Source organism: Magallana gigas, chromosome 9 (genome assembly GCF_963853765.1).
Source record: "Magallana gigas chromosome 9, xbMagGiga1.1, whole genome shotgun sequence".
Lineage (NCBI taxonomy): Eukaryota > Metazoa > Mollusca > Bivalvia > Ostreida > Ostreidae > Magallana > Magallana gigas.
In genome coordinates this window covers 30573643-30601059 of record NC_088861.1, presented here as the reverse complement: position 1 = coordinate 30601059, position 27417 = coordinate 30573643, and the positions used below count along the sequence as shown (strand labels likewise).

The 27417-nt window shown below is 33.7% G+C and overlaps 1 long non-coding RNA gene and 1 pseudogene across 1 annotated transcript; one reads left to right on the top strand and one right to left on the bottom strand.

Annotated features, from left to right (window-relative positions):
• Positions 1–27053, bottom strand: part of LOC105319331 (acetyl-CoA carboxylase-like) — a 101862-nt pseudogene extending 74809 nt beyond the window's left edge.
• LOC109617917 (uncharacterized) lies at positions 17858–18982 on the top strand. Its single transcript, XR_002198935.3, has 2 exons — positions 17858–18052; positions 18578–18982. It is a non-coding gene; the product is annotated as an uncharacterized lncRNA (long non-coding RNA).
• Positions 27054–27417: the final 364 nt, after the last annotated feature.

Here is a 27417-nt window from a genome sequence, read left to right as displayed (position 1 = left end):
ATTCTTAGTCTTAATTCTGTGTACTTTTATAAAATTTGATACGCAAGCAATGCAATATACGTGTAATCATATCAAATATCATGTTAAAAAAATCAACAACAAACAGATTTCCATGCACACATACCTTTCATTCCTCCAGAGAAACCTCTCCAGTTAGAAAAGATCATCAGTGGGAGCTCTTCTCTGTTGAAGTCCTTAATAGCCTGTGCTGTCTTGTAGGCGGAGTCTGGGACCACACCTGGCCTGCCTGTTGTATCACCTGCACAAAAACATTTAATGATTTTCTTTTCTTTTTGTTGACTAAACACAGACCACACAACTATAGTAATTTGCTGATATTTTTTCACCCAAAATTGAAATAAATTGGAACTAAATGGATTCCAGAAAAATGCTGGTAACATGGCAATTAACGTTTTCTTTTGGATTCTTCAATATTTAGCATAAGATTGTAAGTATTTGGTTCTGGTTTACGGAACCTGGTCTCTTAATGAGTACACTAAAGTATAAGCACAGTTTTAGTAGGCTAACCTTGGTCTCTGAGTCCAGGTTAGCGGGGTCAGCTGGTATGGTCATTTCCACCGTCGTGGTCTCTACACATATCACACCCACAGGAATTCCTCCCAACCTGACCAACAAACAACATGTTCCAGTACTCTAGTCCAATCTCATATTGATATTCATATTTGAAATTTTCAACTTTATTAAGAATTCATTAAGAATTTCAGCTAGTCATCATTCTATTTGGTACATAAAATGTTACAGCAAATTTACGTGGTTTACTATAGTAATAAAATTACATAAACTTCCAAATCAAGGGAGACAAACCTTGCTCTGCCTGTGACCACAGTTTGAGCCCAAGGTTGTAGAATTTCATGGAAAGATTTATGGTCAAAGAAACCTTTCTGCCAGCAATTCTTGTCATCTACAATTACAAGTCCATAATATTCCAACACCAACATTCTAAATTCTTGAAATCTAGATATTTCTAAACCATTATAATTCATCAAATTAGTATTACCCCTTTTATCGCTTTTAACTTGATTTTTGAAAACCAAAAGGTTGCTATACCTGGACTCTGCCTGCCATTCAACATCCACCTGGGGTCATAAGGGGCCTTGGTGGGGACAAATTCCACCTCTCTGTCTATAGGATCTCCTGTTTCCAGTATTGGTAATGGGGAACCTTTACACTGAACAAGAAAATCTAGTATATTAATTTCTTCCTCGCCATTACTGCTGTATAAATTACATTTCCCTTTTGCATTAATAGCTACTGTTGTTTTATTAGCTTACTGCCAGGTGGCACATATTATCCTACCTTAGGCATATAGGACAGCCACTGTATGATCTTGTAGACCCCATCAAAGTCATCAACTGTGACATCATGCGTGACTCCATTAGTGTACATGATTTGAATGCCTCCCAGTTGATTGTTACTGGTGTATACCTCCTTCCCTAGCACCTGAAATTAGAAGAAATACAACTTTTATTTAAGTACACAAAGTGTTTTTCAAAACAGCATTTTGTGTCATGATAACATTGTGGTTACTGTTGAAAAGAACCATGTATGATCTTAAATCTTCAGAGCATTAAATGGCTGAACTTTATATCCAGGCCAACAGTTCTACAGCAAAAGAGTTGCGACAAATAGATGTAAATGTAAACTTAATATTGAGAATAAAACATTAATTTTTCTTTTTCTTCTTTCTCAAAACTCAGAATCATCAAATATGTCATCATCATCATCATCATCATCATCATCATCATCATCATCAACAACAACAACGACAACAACAACAACAACAACAACAACGATGACATCATTTTAATTAGTTAGTTAATAGGAGAACTGTAATCATCATCATGATGATCAGCAACAAAATTGTTTTCTACATCATTGTTATAACTATCATCAACAACAACGTCAACAACGATGACAACAACATCAATTACGACAACAACAACAACATTGTTATTAACATAATCACTATTAAAAATACTATCATTATCAAATGTCATAATCATCGTTGTAATTTAATAGGAGAACTGTAATCATCAATCATCATCATCATCATCAAAATTGTCATCTACATCATCATTGTTATAATTTTCATCATCATCATTGTTATAACTATCAAGATTATCATCATCATCATCATCATTAGTTTACCTTATTGAGAGCACCTGCCCCTGTGAGGATGATGTGGGAGTTTTCTACTTGTATAGTCCTCTGCCCAAGTCTGACCAGGTAAGCCCCTATACCTATAGCTCTACAGGTAACCTACAAAACAGGCATTAACTGTATACAATATGTAAATAAATACAAAAAGCCATTTCATACTAACGTATACATAAACATAACAAAATATAAAATTTGCTTCAGTTAATATGAAAAGCAAGCATACAATTCAAACATTTATTTTCAAGTTCATTCAATGAATGTTATTGAATATAGGGGCCTCCTACTTCTGGATCAAGCATGCATGAACTTTGACCCAGGAAGTAATTATCTTACTGACCAGGTTGATGGTGACGATCTCGTTGTAGGCTATGGAGGATTCACCGGCGATCATTCCAGACCCTCTCAGATTCTCCACCCCAAGACCTTCCTCCCGACCTATAAACAGAGATACATTATGCTATACACCTATAAACAGCAAAAGGTACATGTAACACCAAATTGCCTTTGTGTATAATAATCACAAAATATACATTTCTTTATAAAGTTAACCATTAAATGTCTTATTGTCGATATCTCATGTAGAAAGCATCCATTAGAACTTACCAATTATGTCAATGATCTTGTATCGTGGCTCTCCTTCATCTTCAATTAATTCGGCGTGGACGGAATTCATGGCACTAACTTTCTTAAAGTCTACTGGGGTAAGGTAAAGATATTTGAAACCCTGCAATAATAAATAAGCAAAACTCATTCATAATTCAGAAATAAATTCATGATGCATTTCAAATGTTTTTAAATTAAAGGACACTGTGTTTAAGAAATGCATTTTTATAACTAAACACAAAATTCAATACACTTCAAAAATATGTTACTAAATTTAAGGTAACATTAAACCAAGCTTATCTTGAGCCAATGATGCCCTCACCTTCTCTATGTCGCTGGGGTCGATCCATGCAACATTAAACAGGTGTTTGATTTCCTCGGCAAGCCCGATCCGAGCCCCGCTATTGGCTGACACAAAGATACGAGGCAGTCCCTCTCTTCTAGCTTTCTCTGAGGCTTTCTGCAGCAAAAAAATAAATTAAAGACAATTTTTTTAACTTATTGTTTTCTACACAATTGTAACCACATTTAATAGGCCAAGTATCAAATCTAACCATTATTTGAATTTCCAATTAATTTGTTTTATGACTTTCAATCTTATTGTCATTCATCTTTCAATTTCAAAATCAAATCATGAGTTTCAAAACACATGACTGTACGAGATAAAAGTCATTGATAGTCTCAGACCAAAATCATTAACCCCAAATCTTCAGACTCTATGACATTTTATCAATATTAATGACATTCTCAGACCTGTTAAAAATCTTGAGAAAATTTCTTATTCCTACAAAACTGAATCAGATACCATGATGAACTTCTGACCTTGAAGAGAAGATCCTCTGCTGGTCCAAATGACCCAATCTTGTAGGTGATGTCATTGGATATCACAATGATGTCACGACCTTCAGGACATTCTGGTGTCTTCAAGGTCATCTGCCAGGCTACCATTCCAATCTGAAATGGAGGCACACATAAAGCTTATAAAAATTTGTCAAAGTTTCATCATTGAAAACTCTGAAGTCAGTATCCATCCTTCTCAAAATTTTTCTCCTAACTACATTTGGTTAAAATGTTGATAGTACATGTACACTGTCTAGAATAAATTCTCAGTATGACCTGATTTTCCCATTACAGCATGTTATAGTTTAATTCACAATGTCCCCATTCTCTCCTTACAGCCTGTTATATGTTTTATTTTGTCTTCTATTACAGCCTGTTATTCATAAGAAGTTTACAGTCTGACCTCTTTCTCTCCTTACAGCCTGTTACATATTAATATATTAATACAATCTGACCTCATTCTCCCCTTACAGCCTGTAATAACACAATAATAAGTTTACAGTCTGACCTCAGTTTCTCCTTGCAGCCTGTAATAACACAGTAATAAGTTTACAGTCTGACCTCATTCTCTCCTTACAGCCTGTAATAACAGAGTAAAAAGTTTACAGTGCTACCTCATTCTCTCCTTACAGCCTTAACATATTAATATATTAATACAGTCTGATCTCATTTTCTCCTTACATCCTGTAATAACACAGTAATAAGTTTACAGTCTGACCTCAATCTCCCCTTTGGCTTACAGCCTGTAATAACACAGTAATAAGTTTACAGTCTGACCTCATTCTCCCCTGGCAGCCGGTTCTGTTTACACAGATTGTTGTCTTTGTCAAGCACCAGTTCTATACAGCTGAAGGCATCTGGAGGAATCTTATTCTCCTCTCTGTGGTCCTTCCAGAACTTCTGTAATGCCTACAAAACCAAAGCAAAATAGGGCTTCTGTAAATCAATTTTAAAATAGAATTCTTATTTTTAAACTTTTAATTTCCTTCCCTGAAAATTTCTGCTTAAAATGTTTTTCCAACAAGTGCAACAGAGGTCCTGTTTAATGAATCGGTTTTTTAAAAATCAGCTATATCCAGAGATAAAGAGGGCAAAAAATGTAAAATAATGAATTTGTTAATTTTTCCAGTCCATTTCTTATAATTAGTTGTACACTTTCATAATTTTGTTTTGCTTGCATTCTGTACCTGAGTGAACATTCCTGGGAAATCATAGACATATGTGGTTCCACTTGACTGGGCCTGGAATTGCTTCAGCTGGAGGTGGTCCTTGGTGGGATAAGGCGTGCTGATCAGCAGACCGTGAAGGGCTCCCTGTTTCGTACCGTAAGCTTGGAACATCACCTGTTTTTATATAAGACATTATGGAGAATTTCTCAGTGTAGAATAAACACTCAATATTTGACAATAGAAAATTTCAATCTATTATTTACATTGGATTCCGAAGGAATAAGACTTGTATCCATTTTAATTGACCCATGAATGTGAGACTTTTACCAAAAAAGAAAAGAGATTAGATTTATATCATTTCATTGAAACTTGTCTACAAGAAGTAACATGCTTGATAGTAGTTATGTACCAACAGTGCTAGTACACAAAAGATTAGAAATATTTTCCCAAAAACTTAAAACAGAAAATGTTAGTTTCCCCGGCACACAACAATTTCCCAAACCTTATTGATTAAAAAAAAAGTAAAAGCATTTATGATAAGGTGCAACACAGAAGCTCCATCTTTAAAAGGTTACCAACCTGTCCTGTGTTTTGATCAGTGACCTCTTTGTACATGCTCATGTCTAAGTAATACCCGCTCTCATTGGTCAGATACAGACGAATCGGAATGCTTGTATCACTTGAGGCAAACCTGAACAGAAAATTTTATAACGAGTTAAATGTAGAATGCAATTCATTAAGCAAACATTAGTAAATTCATAAGATAGGAATGATTTATTGAATTTAATGATGAGTTTAATAACGAATTTAAAGAATCTTGTAGACTTACTTGATGGTAAACTTCAGCTCTGCATTGAGCACTCTCATTTTCATCAGACGACTGCCATACCTCATCACCATGGCTCTGACTGTTTCTTCCAGCTGTCAACAGTAAAACAGTACAGTCTCAAAGAGAAAGAGAGAGAGAGAGAGAGAGAGAGACAGAGAGACAGAGAGAGAAAAAGATGGGGAGGGGTCAAGACAAAGAAAATGAAAGAAGAGACCAGCATATGTTTCATCATCATTTGGGTAGACATTCATGAGGCATGCAAGTCATATTTGTATAAACTTGCCCAGATTTGTATTATGCAATCTATTAATTTCAAAAGACTGGCAAAATATCTACATTTATATGGTCGGGAGTGAGACCTGTATGATGTCATTGTACATACTTAGCATAGAGTACACCTGTTTTGTTACCTTGCCAGGTTCTGGTCAGTGTCGGTGCAAAATTCAGGAAAATGTGGTTACAATCTGTCTTCTTGGACTAAACAATAAGAAAGTATCTGAATTATTGGAACTTCTTAAATATCAATGGCATGTAGTACCTTACATTTATATGTAAATGCTTATCCATACTACTATACCTAATATAAAACTGTTGATATGCAAAATTTTCCACTAAACCTCTACTCAGTTGTGGTTAACTAATGGAGCAGCGTACTGGTCATATAAATGAGCCCCACTTACCAGTGGATGTGAGAAGGCCACTTCCAGGGAATCCAGGGCCTCCAGGAGAGTTCTCTCTGCCTCATTTTGTAAGTACTAAAACGACGCTTCCTAAACAGGACAAAACAGGAAAAAAAGTTTAGATTTCACGTCAACAAGAAAGAACTATGTCTAACTCATCTTTGATCAAATGTTGAGAATGTTACCTTGGTGACCAGATCAGAGTGTCGGATGATGACCCGTACAAAGAATCTGTAATCCGTCACTTCCTGTCCGGCAGCTACCTGTTATAAAAAGTAGAGATTAAAGTTCATATTATTACATCAGGTCCACTTCTTTTGTTCGTTTTGTACAGGTACGCATCCTGAAGTGTACTATTAAAAGAAAAAAGCATGCAACTTCTGTGCCAGATACCCTTTGTGTATCATGCAAACTCATCTGTTGTAAATTTTGTGTAAACCATTTTCACCTTATTACAGTGAATGGAGGGGGACAAGATGTTAAAGTTTTGTCAAGGCATTATGCATTGTATTGGTAAAATTATGACCTGATTCAAAGAGAATTAATATACGAGAAGAATCCAGAACCTACACTGTAGATTTTTGATGGGGAAAATCAGATAATCTGGTATTTAGATAAAGCAAGGACTATGCTTTTTACAGCCAATAAGAGTGAGGACTACTTACTTTAGCCCTGCCCAGATAATTTGTTATAGATACAGCAAGGACTATCTCCTTTACACAGCTGATAGAGTGAGGACTGCATACCTTAGCCTTGCCCAGGTACAGGTGCATCTTGTAGTTGTTGGTCTGGATGGCCTCCAGGTCAAAGTTTCTCAGCCGATTGATCTCCAGCTGGAAGGCAAGAGCCGGCTCCAGATGACGGTAGATCCGGTCCTCTCCAAACTGGAATAAAGCAATCAGTGTTATAACTCCAAAGAGCATTTCTTACACTATTTTCATTCATAACGGACATAATAATGATACAGGGTTATTTAATCTTTTTAAACATCTTGAAAAAAAATTTTTAATCAGAATTTGCCATGTACTCACATTAAACTTGGCACGATAAGTGAAATACTTCGGTGAAGTTCTCTGGAAATAGAAATACAAACCTTAATATATTATTATGATTATCAAATTTAACATATTTGATGTTGACTGTCATCCATGTTAAACAAAAGATTATCCACCAGAGCAAATATTCAAGTTAAGAAACACTTTGAGTTACATCTAAAAAATAATTATCAATTCAACACATTGCAGCAAATACCTGTACCTACCCTGCAGTACACCAAAAATGTGATTTTTCTGATGGCTTTTTCATTCAAATACTCCTCCTACAATTATTAAGGAATCTCATGGTTTATTTACATTCAATTATTATCCAAACATTATCCATCAATGACAGATCCTTTAATGCCTATTTAATCCAATTATAAAATTAATAATAAATACTAGTAATGTTCTTTCTCTCACTGATAAGAATCACATTTACTTTTATATCAAAATCATAAAACACAGATTCGTAATCATTTTCATAATATTTACATTTGCAAAATTAATATGTTTCCATATATAACTCTATGGAATAACGAAAAGTGACAAACGTTCAATTCTGTATGAACTTTTCAATGACTTCACAATGATTACCACACATGCTTATCGTTTGACTATTGCATTATTGTAAACATAAAAACATGGTAATTTTAAATATTCGGACTGAGTTGCCTTTCTCTAAAGGCTTCACAGGATTTAATCACATGATCAACCAAGTTCATATCCCCGTGAACTTTTCAACTTGCTGTTCATTTCTTAAAAATATACTGTAATATACAGTGTACACAAAGACTACTACGATTGAATATACCCTTTGTAAATATACGCATTAATATAGTGAAATACAGAGGCATGTTCAGCAGAGAGGGCGCTCATGAGTGCCTGCCAAAATTCCCTAGATTAGTATGTAGTATACCTGTTACACAAACTTTGGTACACACTTGTGAGTCAGTGCTAGCTCTGCTGAATAAGCCTCTGCTGTATAAATTTAAAGCACTTAATAGACTTTGATTTGACCTCTTTCACATGTAGGCCTGTAATAAACACAAACAAGATCCAGATTAGAGCCCTTACCCGTTCTTTACAGAAATCCTGGAATCTGACGGCCAGGTCGTTTTCGCTGTATTTCTCTTTCTTACTGAATTTGATCCCTACGTTGATGTTGTGAATTGGTTCGTCCGACTCTGAGGTACTCTGTAACAGCAGCAAATGACAACAAACTCAATATCTCAACCATTATTATTTAATTCATATATTAAGGTTTTTGCTATTTCTTAGTAGGGGCTCCAATAATATATTGGTTGTTCGTTTTCATGAAAAAAATTAATAAGTTATCAAAACATTAACAATATGGCTGATTTTATACCATATCCTATTTTTACACTATATATATTACATAATTCCCTACTTAAAATGTATAAAAAAAATTGTTTTCAAGCTTTAAGATTATGATAAACTGGAGAGATATAGAAAATAAACAGAGTCTGATTGTACACTTAAGTTTATAATCCTACACATTGTATTTTAAAATACATTGTGTACTTTGTTCTCATGAGCAGTAAACGATGTTTTAAATACTGACATGGAGAGATATGGAGTCCTCGTTGCCCGCCGGGCTCTTGGCAAGGATTGTGGGACTGCTGGGTGGGCTGTCTGTGTCCACATTGAAACAGTTCATGATCTGTTCAAAATTGCTAAAATAAAAAAATAAAAATTTAAATTTAAAAATTGTTATAATAAGACAATAATTAATGTACTGTAAATAAGTACCAATATTATACCAATATTGTACGAGTGCAGATGGGATTAAAATATAAAATTTGCGAGCAACCTGGAAAAGCTTATGGATATATTATTATCATGGATTAGCGGTTACTTAATATGTGTAAAATAAAGTACTAAATGACTACTTGTTCATCACCGAAATTATATCTTATTCATATCAGTTCTCGACTGGCCATTTCAGATCAAAGAAGTGATGCATATTATACTTGACTGACAGTACCATAAACATATTAAACAAACGGATCCATTCAAACCTCTGTGTTTTTTAAAACTTTTTAGCACAATAAATGGAATAAATCAAAAGAACAGATGAACTAAACTCACATTTCAAACTCCTCCATGGAGTTGAAGGAGGCCATGATGCCCATCCTCTGACAGGTGGGCGGCTCATCCAGCTGGTCTATGTGGGCGTCATAGTCAACCATCCCCGACATCTTGTCGAGATTGTCGTAGCGCATCACCATCATCCTGTCAAAATCAAACGATGGTGGAGTCAACATTATATAACCATATCTTTGATCTCCATACACTTAGAATTTTTAAATTCATAATATATATTTTTAAAAAAATCATTTCTTTTGTAATCTAAGATAAATGTATCTTCACCTGTTGGGATGTGATCTAGGCAGCAGGAAGTTGAATTCCACCATAGACATATCTCCATTCAGTTCTCTGTGCTGCAGACAGTTCACTTCATAGGCAATGTAGGCTCTCCTAACATACACCTGTAATGTAGTACATTAAGTACAATCTTTATGTCAACAGTAACATAATACAGTCTCTAAGAGAGAGAGAGAGAGAGAGAGAGAGAGAGAGAGAGAGAGAGAGGGTGAAAGAGAGGGAGAGAGGTGAAAGAGAGGGAGAGAGAGAGGTGAAAGAGGGAGAGAGAAAAAAGAGAGAGAGAAAATGAATTATGCTTCACATCTGGTCCTAAAAAATCATGGGATTGTGGAATTAAGTACTTGACGTTTAAAAATAAGGAATCTACAATAAGTCTGCTTACCTCCAGGGCTGCGGACCTGACTAGGTTATTGGAATGCCAGAAGAATTCTTGCAGGATGTCATATATAGCAGTCTCCGAATGGATGATTTTCTGAAATATAAAAAAAAAGCAATTTCATTACTTTATCTGTATTACAACTGCATGATATGACATTTCTAAAAGCATTTAGTAATATTTCACATTGTTTGTAAAGTTCCTCTTTAAAATCATTTACTTTTATAATATATGATTGTTATGACTTTAAAACTAAATCAACCAATATCACCCCAAAATTGTTGTAAAATGTAAAGAAAATTTATATAATGTAAAAATAATTAAGAACAAGAACAGGAAAAAAGAACACAAAAACTTAATTTAAAAAAAGGCTAATAATACCAGTAATTTCAAAAAATTAATGTTGTTTTCATTAATAAACGATATTTAAGTAGGAAAGAATTTAATGAATTGAATAAAGAAAAAATGAATTACTTCATACAAGAAATCCAGATATTTTTTCTCCATCTACACAATAACATATATTCAATAAGGTGCAAAACACAAGATAATCCTTATAAAGTGTTCGTAAATTTAGAAAATGTTCTGCAATTTTCCTTTGACAGAAGTTAACTTTGAATGTTCTTTATGTTTTAATTATTTGGTTCATGCAAATTCTTTTGATTATATACAAATTTCGTATTAATATATTTTAGTTTTTCATAATAAAAACTTTTTACATACTCTTCTAAAGGGGCGTGGTCACGAATTTGGTCAAAGTTAGTTATCAGTTTGTAATGTTTACAATGCTTCAGAAGTATGGCATTTCTAATAGTCAAAACCAAAATTTGAGTGTTAGTGGTTGAGTTATAAGTGAGATACATAGCTAACTCTTTGTTATGTAAACAAAGCTCAGGTCATATGTTTTTGTTTACATTTTGAAAGCTGAAGAGAAAATTCCAGGTTAAAACCTAAAATGAAAGTGACAACCACAGGGAACTGCATGTTTATTTATGTTGAAAACGAATTAGCAAATAGAAAAATCAGCTTGAAAAAGAGATTTTAACGGTATATTGAACTATTGTAAACAATAACAAGGCACAAGCCTTGTTTACATGACAAAGAATTGAGAGCTCTGTGTCTTGCTTATAACTCTACAACTGACACTCAAATTTTGGTTACCCATTAGAAATGCATTACTAAAGCATTGTAACTAAACAATAATAATTTTAGAAAAATAAAATTTGACTAAAATCATGACCACATCTTTTTAAAAAGCAACAGATCATTTACAGTAGAAAAATACATGACAATCATTGATTATTCATAATTATATGAATCTATTTTTCATATATTAAATAATATATAGAGATTGGAATCTTTTCAATTTCATTCACCTGTATATTTTCTGGGTTGAATTTTGGACCATACATATCAATGGTGGACAGGAAAATGGACTCCATCTGGTTGTGTCTCAATTCATACGGTGGTGTGTGGGCGGCAATCAACACCTGAATAATCAAAGTACTAGGAGTACTGAAAGGAACTTTTGATCAGTAATCAAAGTACCGATAGTTTTGAAAGAAGTAAAAAGTAATTATATTATGGGTTTTCTTTTTTTTTTTGGATAACATGCAATTTATAGAGAGTAAGTAATAGACTGGTCTATATATTCCCACATGAATTATTATTTTATTCAAATAAATCTTAGTTCATGACATTCATCTATTTTCATAAAAAATCCAATTCCCCATGAACAAAATTTGCCGACAAGGCATTTTTCTTGAATATCAAAAAGATAAAAGAATGAAAGTCAGCCAATTTTGAGGGGAAATAAACTTTCAGGTCACATATACTCTCAAAGTCAATCAGGATCCTTAAGAGTCCTCCACACACCTGGGGAAAGTTCAAGTCCATTCTTCTAAATTACTTAAAGATATGGACTTTAAGCATGTGTTCGACTTGAAAATGACCAAAAATATTTCCAATTCTTTTTAGGAAAAATCAACTTTTTAAATTTTACCGCTCTCCATGAAATTAAAAATCCCTGCTGTATTCGAACTCGGGACCTGCGTGTTGGTAGACCGAAACAACACCCATTGCGCCACCGAGATAGACAACAAATTATGGCGATATAAACTACATGTATTTCACAATGCGCTAAAATCGCCATGTTGTGACGTACTGTCATAAAAAGTAGAATTCACGGGGTGTCGAGGATCCTTATTAATAAGTTAAAAATAAAATTGATGATTTCACAGTATCTGGTCAAATTAAATTAAAATCATTGTATAAGAGTAGCCGGTGGTATTAATTTTTAGAAATAAAAGAACCCGTATCACTACAGACCTGTCTGGCCCTGAGGGCCACTCTGGCGTTCTCGGCATTGTTCAGTGTGGTCAACTCGGTCAGAATGGAGGCTAACTCATCCGTCAAACCTGCTTCCTTTCTACACATGTGGTCCTATAGGAACCAAGTTAAAAAGCATTATCATCAATTGCAGAGTGTTACCATGAAGAGATAATATAACATTCATATTTGTTTATTATTGGATATAATTGTGGTTGAAAAATACAGCCAACTACTGAATATGTTTTATAATTATGTATTATTTTACATTTGTCAGTGTCTTTGCCTGTGATAACACTATGTATTAATTTTGTATTATACAATCCAGTAAATACAAATGCCGTATAATTGGGGCACAAGCGGAGTTTGCTTATTTATATTCAAATATTTAATTAATATACAATTGCTGAAAATTATATATAAATATAAGTAATAAGGAATCATTCATTGAATATTATGAGGCGATAATTTCAATCGGGGCGTGACCAAATCTCTCATAAAGCCCTTTGGGCTTCATTGGATTTGATGACGCCCTGACCGAAATTATCACCTCATAATACTCAAAGAATGATTCCTTATTCTTGAAGTATAAACAGTGAGTCAGATACAGAGTGTGGCCTTACAATGAGCATGGTGACCAGCAGGTTCTTGTTCTGGACGGCCAGGTGAGAGAAGATGCTGCCCGCCACGGCAGACATGTCCTTGGTCTTGGAGATCAGCTGTGCTATACACTTGTCATAGTGACCTGTGTCAACAAAGCAAAAATTATAGTTAAACATGGAAATTAAATCAAACATGACAATTTCAAATACATGATCTGTTAAAGTGGAACAGGTTACTATTAGTTCAACATCTTCAATTTGATCTCTATCAAAGACTTTTTGCACATACAAACAATATTTAATATGCATTATTTTAAAAATTATAAATGTTTATTGATTCCATTGATATACATGTATAACAATGTGCAATGGTCTAAAATTAAAGAAGAAATTTAAATTGGAAATCATCATGAATTTTTAACTATACTTTGGGATGAAAGATGTACTTTTCCAATATGAGATAACACTGCATTAAAGAGTACTATAGCAGACTAGTGTAAATCCTGTAAATCTTACATTACATACACTGTATATACACATACGAACACAGGCGACTAATGAAGTTTTCAAATATGTGATTTACAATAAGGTTGGGGTTACAGAGATTTAATTTTGATTCCTGTAATTCCTGGCCAGTCAAATCTTATCATGTACCGGTACATATGTACCATCATTGAGGATTGTTTAAGAATATAAACCCTAGCATGAACAACTTGAGTTAATTAGTTACAGAGTTTGAGATTTGTGTGATCCCTTGATTGATAGTGACATCTTACCATGTTGGAACTGGACCTCAACTCTGACATACTGCTTCAGAAGTTCCTGGACCACACTCTTCATGTGACCACGGATCCCATTGCGATATCTAGAGATCAAAGGAAATTCTAGTTAATGATAAAACTTATTTACAAGGCTCTTTGTCATAAATGAATAAATATGCATGTACATTGAAGTTCAGAACATTGCAAACATGTGCAGTGTCACTATTTTATTCCTTGAATGAAATGAAAGTTCAATTTGCCATGACAAACCATGTTGGAGAAAAAGATAAAAGTCAGATGAGTTTTTAAAACAACGAAGTTCATGTACAAGTCCCTCCACCATGATAAATAATATACAGAAAAGCAGCTGGAATGTGCAATTTTCTACAAAGGTGTTCAACTTGAGGTTTGTTTTGATCTAGAGGGACTATGGATGATGGTCTGGATCGATTGATATTGTTTTACAGAAGCATGAGTTTATAGGAGTAAAGATTCAGAAAAATAACTCAGTTAAAAAATGAGAAAAGGGACACACATCAAATTAAAATAAAATACAGAATATCAAAATTGCTGACACATACACAGAACACACATGAAAAACCAATTGACACACATCAAATGAATGTAGGAAATGAAACAGACTGGGACACACACAAACTCACTTACTGTAGAAAACTGTATACAGAGAAATTTTCGGCCCCATTTTATTTTCGCCCCTTTCACCCTTGTTGTCAGCAGGCGAATTCCACTGTTTCAAATTATTTCTCTTTAAACATACTGTGTCTGGGCAAATTCAAAATGGGGCGAAACTGTTTGCAACTGTAGGAGGGCGAAAATTACACAGGGCAAAAATAACCCTGTATACAGTACGGTATGTAATGAAAACTACAAACGCAGATTGGTCACAATGACATCAAAAATACACACAACAACACACACACGAGTGTGTAATGAAACACACAGAACATACATATGATGCACATCATAGCTAGAGTGTGAATTGACATACACATTGAGAGGAAAATATGTGAGAAAGGGGTTAATGCCAGAAGGTTTTACCAATAGTGCAAAACAGTATCATTAATCAAGTCTGCAAGATTTGACAACTCCACCCACTCCCTAACCCTATTGACCTAGTTCCTGAACATCTTAAATGTTAACAATAATATGTTACAAATATGTGAGTGGTTTAAAATTGGAGTTTAATACACAGAATTTCTTATATATGCAAGGATTTATAACCAAATCAAAATTAAGTTTCTGATCGACATGTTAAAATCAACTGCACAATTTCATATGGTTGAAAAAAAATTCAAAATTGAAACATGTTAATAAGGTTGAATTTTTGGCGTAGTTTAAAAGATTTGTGAGCGAGATAAATCTTAATGTGAGAGAAAATGTTAAGTATCAGAAAAAATCTTGCAGTCTTGTGCCTCTATAATCTGCTACTCACAACCCACTAGCATTACCCCTTAGTTCCACTGTGAAGAGAATATGAAACATGCATTCATTTACAAACAAAACAAATTGTGTCCAAAACATTTCAAATATTCCCTCCACAAAAAAGATGGGTACTAAAAAATTTAAATACTGAGAAAAACTTTCTACAAGATCTCGTGCAGAAAACATGTTCTATACAATATCGTACATGTAAACACACCGAAACAATTAACGTTTGTTGTACAAACGGAAGTTAAAAATGTTAATCAAAAAGCTAAGTTAACTTTGGTTTATTTTCATGCAAATAAATGCACAGAAAGCTTAAATAAAAACTTAGTCTTTTAGGTTTTGAACAGAAATGTGGATATAATAAGCTTGAATTGTCACTTTGACCCCCTGACCTTTGAACTAGTTGCACTATGCCCTGGGTCTTCATGAAGAAGTTCTCCCTCTCTGTTCTCCGAGTTAATGTGGCGGCATGGCTGTCTATCACGTTTGCAATCTACAAAAAATCCAATTTATTGTTTATAATAAACAGTTTAATCTGATTTAAACAAAGTCAAAATTAAATTGTTTATAAATTACATGTATGTTTATTTGATTTTGTGGAATGACTCCACATTGAAATCCAAGAAAAATATTGATTTAACCACAGCAGTTGAAAGTAAACTATAATTGGAATAGATTCCTATAAATCCATCTTCAATACATTTAAAACATTGGATTCTTTCTTCAGATAATATTTGAATTTATACCTTAGTATATACAGTAAAACAAACTTATGAAGTGCCAGGGATGGGCAATTTTGCTTCGTTGTAAACATAATTTGTTATATCCCTTAGACACACAATATGACTGTTTAGAACAACAGGGAATGAAAATCACTTTCCTATAAGGCCACATAAAATTAATTCTCTGGTTCTCAGGCCAAATTTTCCAAAATTAGATGAGGGAGGGAGGCTTTTTTTTTTCTTTTTTATTGGTAAAAAAACAGATGAGGGAGGCTTTTTTTTTTATTTGGGAAAGAAATTAACTACCTAAAATTAAAAAAAACAAGATTCTCTTTATTCAAGCAGGTGTTTTATTATTTAAAAATGATAGCTATGAAATATTTTAACAGATAAAAACCCCAATGTATGATTGAAAATACAGTTCAACTTTCAAAGTACAACAATGATATTTAATATTTAGAACAAATGAAAAAACATCTATTCTTTTATAAGTGAACTGTTTTTCATTTTTTATGCTTCTTTGCTCTGGAGCTTTGAACATCCTTCCGTTTTTACAAAGCTGTCGTTGTGAAACAACACAATCCTGACATATTGGATACTGTCCTTCTTCTGTATCTGTGTCTTGTGTCCAACAGTGATAGCATATTGGGGGAAATACACCAGAGCTGTACATGTAGTAGGGGGTCTCAATTGGAGATGCACAGGCTAAATTTGATCTCATATAATCTTTCTACATTGGGGCGCATATTGAGGGTGCTTTCTCAGGATTATCAGGTTTTAATTCCTGAAGTTCAGATCAACATGAAAACTGATAAAGTTCAATGATTTTTTGTAAGCAAGGTACTTTCTTGGGCACCAAGTTTAGTAGCACTATATAACTTAAAAGACTTTGGGTTTCTGGCAATCTATGCAGGTTTCCATTTGTTTCACTGTTTTGCAGTCTGAGCAGATAGACTAAATGGAATTCCATGTCTGCTTGCAGTTGATTGTGCTCATTTTGATGATAAAGAAAGACAGTGTTCCTCTGTAGTATTGGTTCAAAAACCTCACTGAACTCCTTGTAGTGTCCTTCTTCTCCTTTAATAAATGACAGTCATTTAAAAATAAAGAAATACCAATCCACTTTACAAAAAGTAAAATGACATATATGATGTTTACTCTAAAATACCTGGCACTGGATCAGGAATGTTGTGTAACTGGCTAGAGATATCATTATGCAACCAATCATATCCGACAGTTACTGGGACCACATTTCTTCACAGTTAAGAAGAAAGTCCTGAATACACAGCAGTTATCGTTAAACCCCGCAAGTTTATAATGGTTAAAATCGCGGCGTCCAAACTGTTCTTGTGTTTGCCAACTGACAAAGAAACGAAGGCACCAAGTAATTTTTCTGGGGAGGTCCAACTTTCCCAATCGAATTTTATCGATTTCACGCCCTCGTACAGGTTTATCAAAAAAACATCCATCGGAAAAACTCTCAATTATAGTCCACGGTAGAATTAACAGGGTTCCATGGCGGATACAAATCGAAACAGCAGACATTTTGATTTGTTTTAAGTCCAAAATTTCCATCGACCCCATTTTTACTAGTATCGTCGGGAACGGGACGTTTCGCCCCTATTGACGTTTCGCACTGAGACGTTTCGCTCCTAAAGACCTTTCGCGCTGAGACGTTTCGCACCTATATTATTTATTATGTATATTGCGATGTTTTCAGGCAAATATTATATATATATATGCATGTAATTAAAATTGACTTTTACAAATGATCATGTTTAATGTGGTACATTCACTGATAATTTTAATAATGTAAAAAGCGATTATCCTATCCACGTTCAAATATAATTATATTTGTTTAGCAATCACTATTAAGTGTCTGAATCGGTTTTCTAATTAAGATATTATAACTAATTTGGAGGCTCTTCATGTCAAGCTAAGGAGGAGAAATTAATTATGAGACGGGTGTTAATTATGAGAACTAGCGGCTACATATGCGAAGATCCCTTCTCCATTTTCATCATCATCAATTCAGTGTTGAAGTTGAAAGATTCATCTGAGAATGTCTGGTAAGTAATATAAATTTGTTATAAGTTATTGTTAAAGCAATATGAGCTGTATTTTTTTTTATAATTTAATTTTGCTGCAAAAACCTGCTAGTTTGATAAGTCTGTGTGTAACTTAAACTTTTATGATAAATAAGATTTGAATAAATCATTAATTTTTGTCAGTAGAATGATTTCTCTTCTAAGGAATATACAGCAGATAAATTTTTGTACAGGGCGACAATAATTCAATTTTGCTCGGCATTTCCACAAAAGTATGGCTAACAGAAATTTATAAACGAAGATATTTTTGTCATTTTATTAGAAAATAACATTTTTGGTAGGAAAATTTCACCGTGAAAATTGCAGCTCATATTGCTTTAAATTAATATTGTGATAAATTCAATGCATTTATTGATATCTTTTTTATCATTTCCCATGTACATTAGCTAATATTTGTGTGTAATGTTTGTTTGCAATGTACACGTAAATCAATCATGATTCAAGATATTATAACTTATAATTGAATGGAATTCATCTTCATTTAAGTTACAAATCTCCCGTTAGATTATTATACCCCCTTTATATCACCTGATCCCCCTGCTGCTGAGGGAAGCAGAGTTGGTGAAGACAAGGATCGCCGCATGTGACCTGGAGAGGAACGTGAGGCAGATAGTGACCACCACGCAGAAGAAGATTGAAGATGCGGCAGCCAGATACATGGAGAACATCATCACCGCGTCCCATTTCCTGAAGGTCTGCGGATCTATCTACGCTGGTGTGTTCGACGTTTGAGGTGTGATGTGATGTACTGTGATGTACTGTGATTCTGTGAAACATTGTGTTTGTGTTGAGATAACTTACTTATTCATGTTTGTATACGATATTGTTTATGTATGTGTTATGTATTCATGTTTGCAGTTGAAAACAATGAAATAAAAACAGAATATTTATTTTGCCTAGTTTTGTTGTTTTATCCAGGTGTTATCTCTAAATCATTGTGAAGGAAATATTATTTCATTTATACAAAATATTATAATTTGAGTAAATATAATGAGTAAATAGTAATATCAAATATATCGTAATTCATCATAAAAAAATTGACTCCTAGACTATTTATATAATCCGATGTTAATATATATAATTATAATCATATATTAGAATAATTTGATTAGCCAAAGGTGTTAAAACTTATTTGGAGGCTCTCAATGGTAGGTTAATATCAATTTACTGTTACCACATAATTAAAAGCCGCAAAACATCTAAATCAAGCAATCATAATTATGTGTCTCATCAAATTTCTAATTACCCTAAGGTGTTATAACTCATTATTTGGAGGCTCTCCATGCTGATATCAATTTACTGTTACCACATAATTAATAGGCGCGAAACATCTCGGGGCGAAACGTCTCAGCGCGAAAGGTCTTTAGGGGCGAACCGTCCCGCACTCGTATCGTCTATATCATCGGGAGGTTTGGATCATAAAGTTTTTACTTACGAAAATAAGCGACTTAATGATTAAGACTAAACCGGAAGCTGCGTATTAGAAACGAAAGTAAAACTATATGACTGCCGTCACGAGAAAAGGGCCCTTAAGGTCAAAATTTCACGAACTCACTTTTTTGTAAATTCTGATAAGTCAACTCTTTCTGAATACAAATATACTAAGATATCCAAGATCTTGTGTGTTTTAAGCATTATATGACAATTTTGGTAAGATATGTTAACACGACTTTGACGTAGCTCGTCGAAAACGTCACGACGTCACGAACGTCAAATTTTTTTTGGCACTAATATTTTTCTTCTATACTTCCTTTTATCGTCTTGAATTGTTTGAAATGAAGTAGAATTAATTTATAATTTTCTACCACTCTACAGTTTTTACAATTTTAGCGAAAGAGGTCGATCAAAAAATTTTAAATATCTGGATATAGTTAAAGTTCTGCACACTAACCCCCCCCCCCCCCCCCCCCCCCCCACCCCGCACATAAGATAAATAGAGATAAAGGATATCTAAGGAAAACAAATATCAAACTTCTCCCCAACCTTTAAATAAATCAAAGTTATTTAAGCAAATTAAGCAAACATGTAACAAACAAAAAGATTGTCAAATTCGATGCCTATTTTCCCAATTTCGGGGCATTGTAAAATTGCATACCCGAATTTTTTCTTATTTTCAAAAAGAAAAATATTTATTCTTTTTAATTAACCTTTGGCACGTAAATTTTTATCACATATTTACTGATATTACTTTTTAAGTATCTTCATAGTTCTGAAGCAAGTTTAAAATCAATTATAGCTGTTTTTGAAACTCGGATGGTATGGTATTAAATTATTGTCATGATTTCTCTTCTTTTTTATACGTTCGTTATCAACACTTAATTCTTATAAAATTACCGATGGAAAAAATCGGCTTTGACTGTCTCACTGAAAAGTAATTACAACTACAAGAATGTAGACAGTTGATTTGAGAAAAAAAGATTTTAACAAAAATGGCATCTTATATTTGTAGATTAAAATTTACATCCACTAAGTATGATTCCCTCTATTTCTTATACGAAAATTGATTGTAATTCACAGCTGTACAGAAAAAGAAAGGTCTGAAGTCAACTCGGTCCAGTCCCAACCATGCAGTTTACCGATCGGTCGAAATTTTCAGAAACCTAAGAAAAATCACTGATTGCACGAACTACCGTATATCAGGTTTTTTTTCCGCGTCATGTTTTTTCCGCGATTCAGAACTTAGAACTGTATATAACCTTTTTTTTACTATTTCAAAGTCATAGTGGAAATATTATAATATTCAAGATTGTTTAAATTTGTGAGGAAGGAGGGTAAAAGTATCATTTGCCGCTCTTAATAATAAAAAAAAAATTGGACTATAAAACCATTTCCTCGATTTCCTTAATGTTAAATAATTACCGATAACTATTTTCAGAGACGCAAACAGTCATAAATAAATAGATCATGTACCGTAACATATACCAGTAGCTCAGGTATAATTAGACATCAGTTTACGCAAGAAAAGCGACCATTTTAATAAGCTTGTCAATGGATTATTAAATAAATTACGAGGCTTATATACCTGTTATCTCGCGCTTGTCCTCCGATCCCGCAATATCCACCCTTAAACTTACAGATCACAGTTCATTGTACTTTAACATACCTGTTTACTTCATAAGAAAAGAAAGAACTAAATTATAAGAACAAAACTTTGTATCAAATTTACGCTGATATATTTTCTGCGATTCGGAAATTGTTGCAAACAAAGCGGAAGTTGGATACACTCGAAAAAAAACTGATATATGGTATATAATCCTGATGATGCCAAACTCAAATTCCCATATAAGACGCTTTGGCTACAGCTTTCATCTATCGTTCTGGTGTACATTAACAATAATTTAATGATCTTTGCTTACTTTTTACGATCAATTCAATTCATTAATTTATTAAATAAAAGATGTAAATATAAACAATAAAATACTTAATTAATTGTATCAAATACGGCAGACCAACAAAATACATGCAAAAGGCACCCCACGTGCTGAATCTACACTTCTATTCAATCGCTTTGTAAGTTCACGCATACCGTTGTATTTTTGTGAAACGATTTTTTTAAAACCATAATCGTTGAAATATTTAAGCATTTTCACTTTTGATTTCAAAATGTAAGATTGCAAGTAAATTTCTATAAGACTTCTGCTTAAATTATGTCAATTAGTTTGTATTTATTGATTGTACAGTGCCGATAGACATAGTTTATACTCAGTAAGAACATTTTTACATATTGACTAAATCAAAATTTCTTATTATCGATGTTACACGATTAATGAATCTCTCTCTCTCTCTCTCTCTCTCTCTCATTGAATAAAAATATCGGCCAAGTGATTATCGATTTTAAACAAAATGACAAATTAAATGATGCCAGTTGCATACGGTATTCCAAAGTTTTAAGAAATATCGCGATTCTCGGATTATTTTCATTGCTGTACATTGTAACAAACACACATTTATACACATTGACTATTATCGAAATTTGTTTCTTGCATAAAAAAGAAAAGATGATAAACCATTATCTATGAACGTGAATTGTACGGCCATGCATGTTATAAATGTCGCACATGTAGTGTTTATATTTATCGATAACATGAATTAATTTATAAAACGGCAATTTTATCGACTTGATATGAAACGTATTACAGAAAATATATTGATTGCGTTTACAAATCTGTTTAATTTTGAATCATGAACGTAACTGATTTGAGATGAATATAATCATATAAAATGCTATAATTCCATGAAAATGTGGTGAGTTTTCAGGCATTATATGACTTGTTTTTTACATGTTAGTTAGCTAAGAAAGTACACACAACATGTGGATTTGGGTTGTTAAATTGCACAAGAAAACAAAATATGTTGCGCTCAAATAATAAACAACTTTTTCATTCGTATATGTAAACATACTTTTATGTTGTTTCATCAAAGGCACTTTACATGAAAATGTCACTAAGAATCAGATTTTTCCATGAAATCAAATGCGATATATCAGAGTAGATTTTTACGGTGTCAGAATATTTCTCAAACTCTTCTAATTCGTTTATTATAGCTTTTTAATTCGTTAAATAATTTCAAAATTTGATTGCAAATTCTTAAATTGTAATAGAATATGCGAGAATTTATTTTGTATGTTGGCAGTGGCACTATACCTTCCTACTAATTCAAAAAGTGTAGAATCGTCTCCCGTGAGCTGAACTTCCAAACTTATGATTTGAAATATTTGACTTGTATTGTTTCACAGTAATTACTGCACAGATAACTGTTAGATTTGAACAATACTGCTCTGCATCGATTCGGTATGTCTCAGCCTTCAACACCTCTTATCAACAACGAGTGTGCAGTGTAGGATTTTTTTTAATTTATTAAATCATACATGTATTGCTCATGCTAACTAAAGTTATATAATTTTACTCAGATTACTTTATAAGTTATCATCGGAATTCCACGACCAGTTGCGTATTCAATTAACAGCGTATGTGAGACGGGTTTTTGGTTTTTAACAATGATTTATAAAAAAGTGATTTCCCAGTTAGAGAATATTTTCATCACACACTAGAATGTAAAATGTGGTGTTTAAGTTTCATAGCGGATGCAAAAATAGCAATTTTATGACGTCTCATCATCAACTTTTGTGCAATATTTACACGTTCGAAATGTGTAGATATTGACGTTACATGTGTATATTTTATTTCACAAATATTTATTTTTTAAATCAACAGGTAATATTTGACTGAAAAAATATTAATCGCGGTATTAAAACAAGGCCAGATTCTAGTTATTCAGAAAACACAACACAGACGCAGAAAAAAAAATAGAAACAGAAAATTAAAAAACTGTGTTTTCAAAGCCGCAACTTTGACGTCGTTTTCTGAGCATTGTGACGTCAAAAGATAAGGGCCCTTTTCTCATGACGGCAGTCATATGCAAACGAAAGCGGAAACTTTTTTTTTCCGGATAGTTCTCCGCATTATCAACTTTTTATTTTATTGAAAATGCAATAAAATTTGCAATGCGGCACCCTCAAAACGGATGCGCGCGGGCCTGAGAACCGTAATTTCAATTTTATTTAGCCTAAGCGTCAATGCATTAAAAGCATGTTCACTATAATCGTGTTTTACTGTATGTGTACTAACCTGCTGACTGGGGAACTGGCTGAGGACAGAGGTGATGTTACTGGCGTATGAATGCATCTCTTTCTTGATGGCCTTCTCCACTTGTGGAGGAATTCTACCCGAGATCATTGCCACAAGATCCTGAAAACATCAACAATTCTTTAGTCAACATCAGTATGATTACTAATTAAACTTATTTCTGTCATTGCTAGAATCATTTCTTTTAATTACATAACCCTACATCTAACTTTTACTGTTTGAAATATATCAAAATTCATATTTTCTTCAATTAACAATCAAATCATATGTCATTTCCATCACTGATACTGTGGAGTCATTGTTATTCATGGGGGTCAAAGTTTGTGGATAGCCAAAATTTTCCTGGTTCGTGGGGAGGTACTTTTGTTGGTAGTGTATTCCGCATATTAAACAAATGCTTGTATATATGTTCGTGGAGATGTAGATTCCTGGGTAAGGGTTACCCATGAAAGCCACAAACATTGATCCCTCATGAACAATAATGACTCAACAGAATCCACGGTACATGTAAATAGTTTAATTTAGATAGAATTTAGCCAAATAATAATAACATTTGATTGGTTGGCGGTAAAGAAAGAGAGAAAAATACAGACTTAGAGAGAATATCCCTTTGATACATGTACCTGTACACTGTCAAATAGAAAGCATAAATCAAATGCAATTTAACAAAATATTGATATTTGATTGGGACAGTGCAGAGAGGAGAAAAAGATTTAATAGCCGGGTAGATATGTGTACCTGTAGTTCTAGCAGTGGGAGAGCAGGGTCCCTCAAACACTTCATCAGCCTCTCTATGGACTCCTGTAGCTTGGGTCTGAAGTAAGGCTCTGGCAGTGAATACCCCGCCAAGATATTCCCTAGCTCGGCCCTGGTACTCTGGAACAGTTGGTGGAGCTTCTCCCGTGTGTGGGTGGGGCCTGGGGCTGTGGTAGGGTCCCGGTAAAGCTCTGGGCTTGCTGTACCCGGCTTGGGTCGTCAAGGTGAGCGACCACACTGCCACCGTCCAGAACCGCGCCTGGCCGCTTCACGTAATGGACACTGTAACACACATAATGTACACCATTAGAATATTAAGATACTGAGTATTAATAGTAAAAACCACCATTACCAAAAGGTGTTACAAGTGACTATTATCACTGCTTTTTTAAAAACTAGTCTAGAGTTTTGGCCATTCAAGCTTGGGTTGTTGACAAAAATTGATGAGTATTTCTTTAACACAAAATATGTCATTGAATTACATGTACATGTAGAAGAATACCAGAAAAAGAAAACATTTTTAAATCAAACTTTACAACTTTTTATTTGTATGACTTCTTTCACATCACGGGCTCACAGCGATTGATTGAGTAAAAAATTCCTCTGGTCGATATGACTTCACAATAAGCAGTATGATGTCATATTTTAATTAGTACATGTATATAATAGTTTATAAACATGTAAATTTTTACTTTTTCTCTGATCTAAATCATAAAAACTACAGGCGTAAAATGTCACTAGAAACTCTTCTAGACTTACTGAATATATCTTTGATTTTTCTTTATTACAAATAATTATCATTGATGACGTCACATATGCATGTATGTTTAATAGAGAAGATCATGTCTGGAGACAAATCATTGGAATGCAGTGTAAACAATGCCGAAATAAGACTTAGATCATACTGTAACTCAAGATTTAGATGAATGTCAGTTTGGATATAATCAGGATAATACGGGCATGGACATTTTATTTATTTAGCAAGTGTTATAAGGTAAGTAGACAGACATTTATTTGTCCTAAAATTGACCGGCCTTTCCTCTGTCAGTGTGTACAAAAAAGGCAAAAGTGTAACACTACCCCGAATATTATGAAAGTTGAATGAGACAATTATCAAAAGCATATGACTTAAACTACTTGAACAGTGCTGCTAGAATCCCGTGTTTCGTTGCTTTTAATAAAAAATATGTAGTATTTTCAATGAAATTGATTAAGTCGAGGAGGCTTCTGATAAATAATGACAATATTTATTTTATGTGATAAACAATAGGGTTCTAGCAGTAGAACTAATAAAAATGAGCTAATTGCTGATTAAACAAACATACAAATGAACTTCGGGGTAGTGTTACACTTTTTGATTTTTTGTTAAGGTAAAAAAATTATCTTTTTTTAACTGTCACGTGATACCATGGCACGACAGCTTCAAAGATCGACTGGATTACGAAGTAGAAAAATTATATCATGGCGAACACATTCACTTGATATTAATATTCATCACATTTTTCATAAATTAAAATAAACAATGTTTAAATTTATCACAATATCGACGGTCATTTAACTCGGATTTGCCTTAACCTACCCGCGTACTGGTAGTACACATCTTGAAGCATACTACTGTGGAATCATTTTTATTCGTGGGAGGTCAATGTTCATTAGTAGCCAAAACTTTCCTGGTTCAAGGGGACGTAATTTCGTTGGTAGCATAATCAGGACAATTTTAGTTCATATAAAACATATGATTGTATATAAGTTCGTGGGGATGTAAATTCATGGGCAAGGGTTAACCACGAAAGCTACTGACATTGGTCCCCCATGAACAATGATTATTCCACAGTATTACAAAAAAAAAGCATGCATGCAACTTCAGCATTGACGGAATTAAAAAAAAAAAACACCTTCTAAACAACAGATGAATACTTACATGTTCATTGTATGAAGAAATACCTGACCATGAAGAAAGGATCCTCTGCCAGTCCAGATGACCCGATCTTGTAGGTGATGTCACTGGACATCTAAATGATGTCACAGTGATGCAATAATCTTCAGGACATTATGGTTTCCTCAAGGTCATCTGCCAGGCTACCATTCGAATTTGTCATTTATTCTTTCTGTGTGTTAAAAGTGGGAATAAGTTAGCACCCAGGCATTAAATGAAAAATATACAGCATTACTGGTAAATATATACGAAGTCAATGTCCATAATCTGTTAGAAAGAATTCTTACCATGACCAGGCCTCTCTCTGGTCATCACATATCGTTAAACCGGGTCCGTATGACATCTGTCAATATAACGATAATAAGTTATTTGTTTTAATGATAATCTGTACTGTAACTATGCAAAATAACCGTTACACATAAAAACGAAACTGAAGAAGGCATACTGGTTTCGGGGAAGTATACATCGTCATTAGTACATACCGTCGCACACATATTATTAACTATAGCTTAAAAACCATTATAATGATGACATATCGATTTCAATCAAATGATTTCCCATGCGACGATTCTACTTTTACTTTCAACTTCAACTTAATTCCGGTGCGTTCGTTTTAGTCAACTCATTCTTCAGTTTGGTGAATCACTTAGGAATCAATGGGTTTTTTTTTTAACCATGATGAAAAATCCTATGAAGTGTGAAGGCAAGAGTTATTAGAACTTTCATTTTAAATAATTAATTTATATGATTTTGTTGTTGTAGAGTTTAAATAATGCACCGATGAGTCTGTGTGTTTGTTTTTTGAGTTGTTTTTTTTTTGGGGGGGGGTGGGGGGGGGGGGAGATCTCGGGTTTTATCGTTTGACCAAAGTCAATAGAACTGTCTATTCCATTCAGTGGCATAAACAATCTTGTTAATTTTGCTGATATCACACAACTCACAATGACTGTGAGTTATGATATCAAGTTTCACTTTAGCTAAGAGTTTTA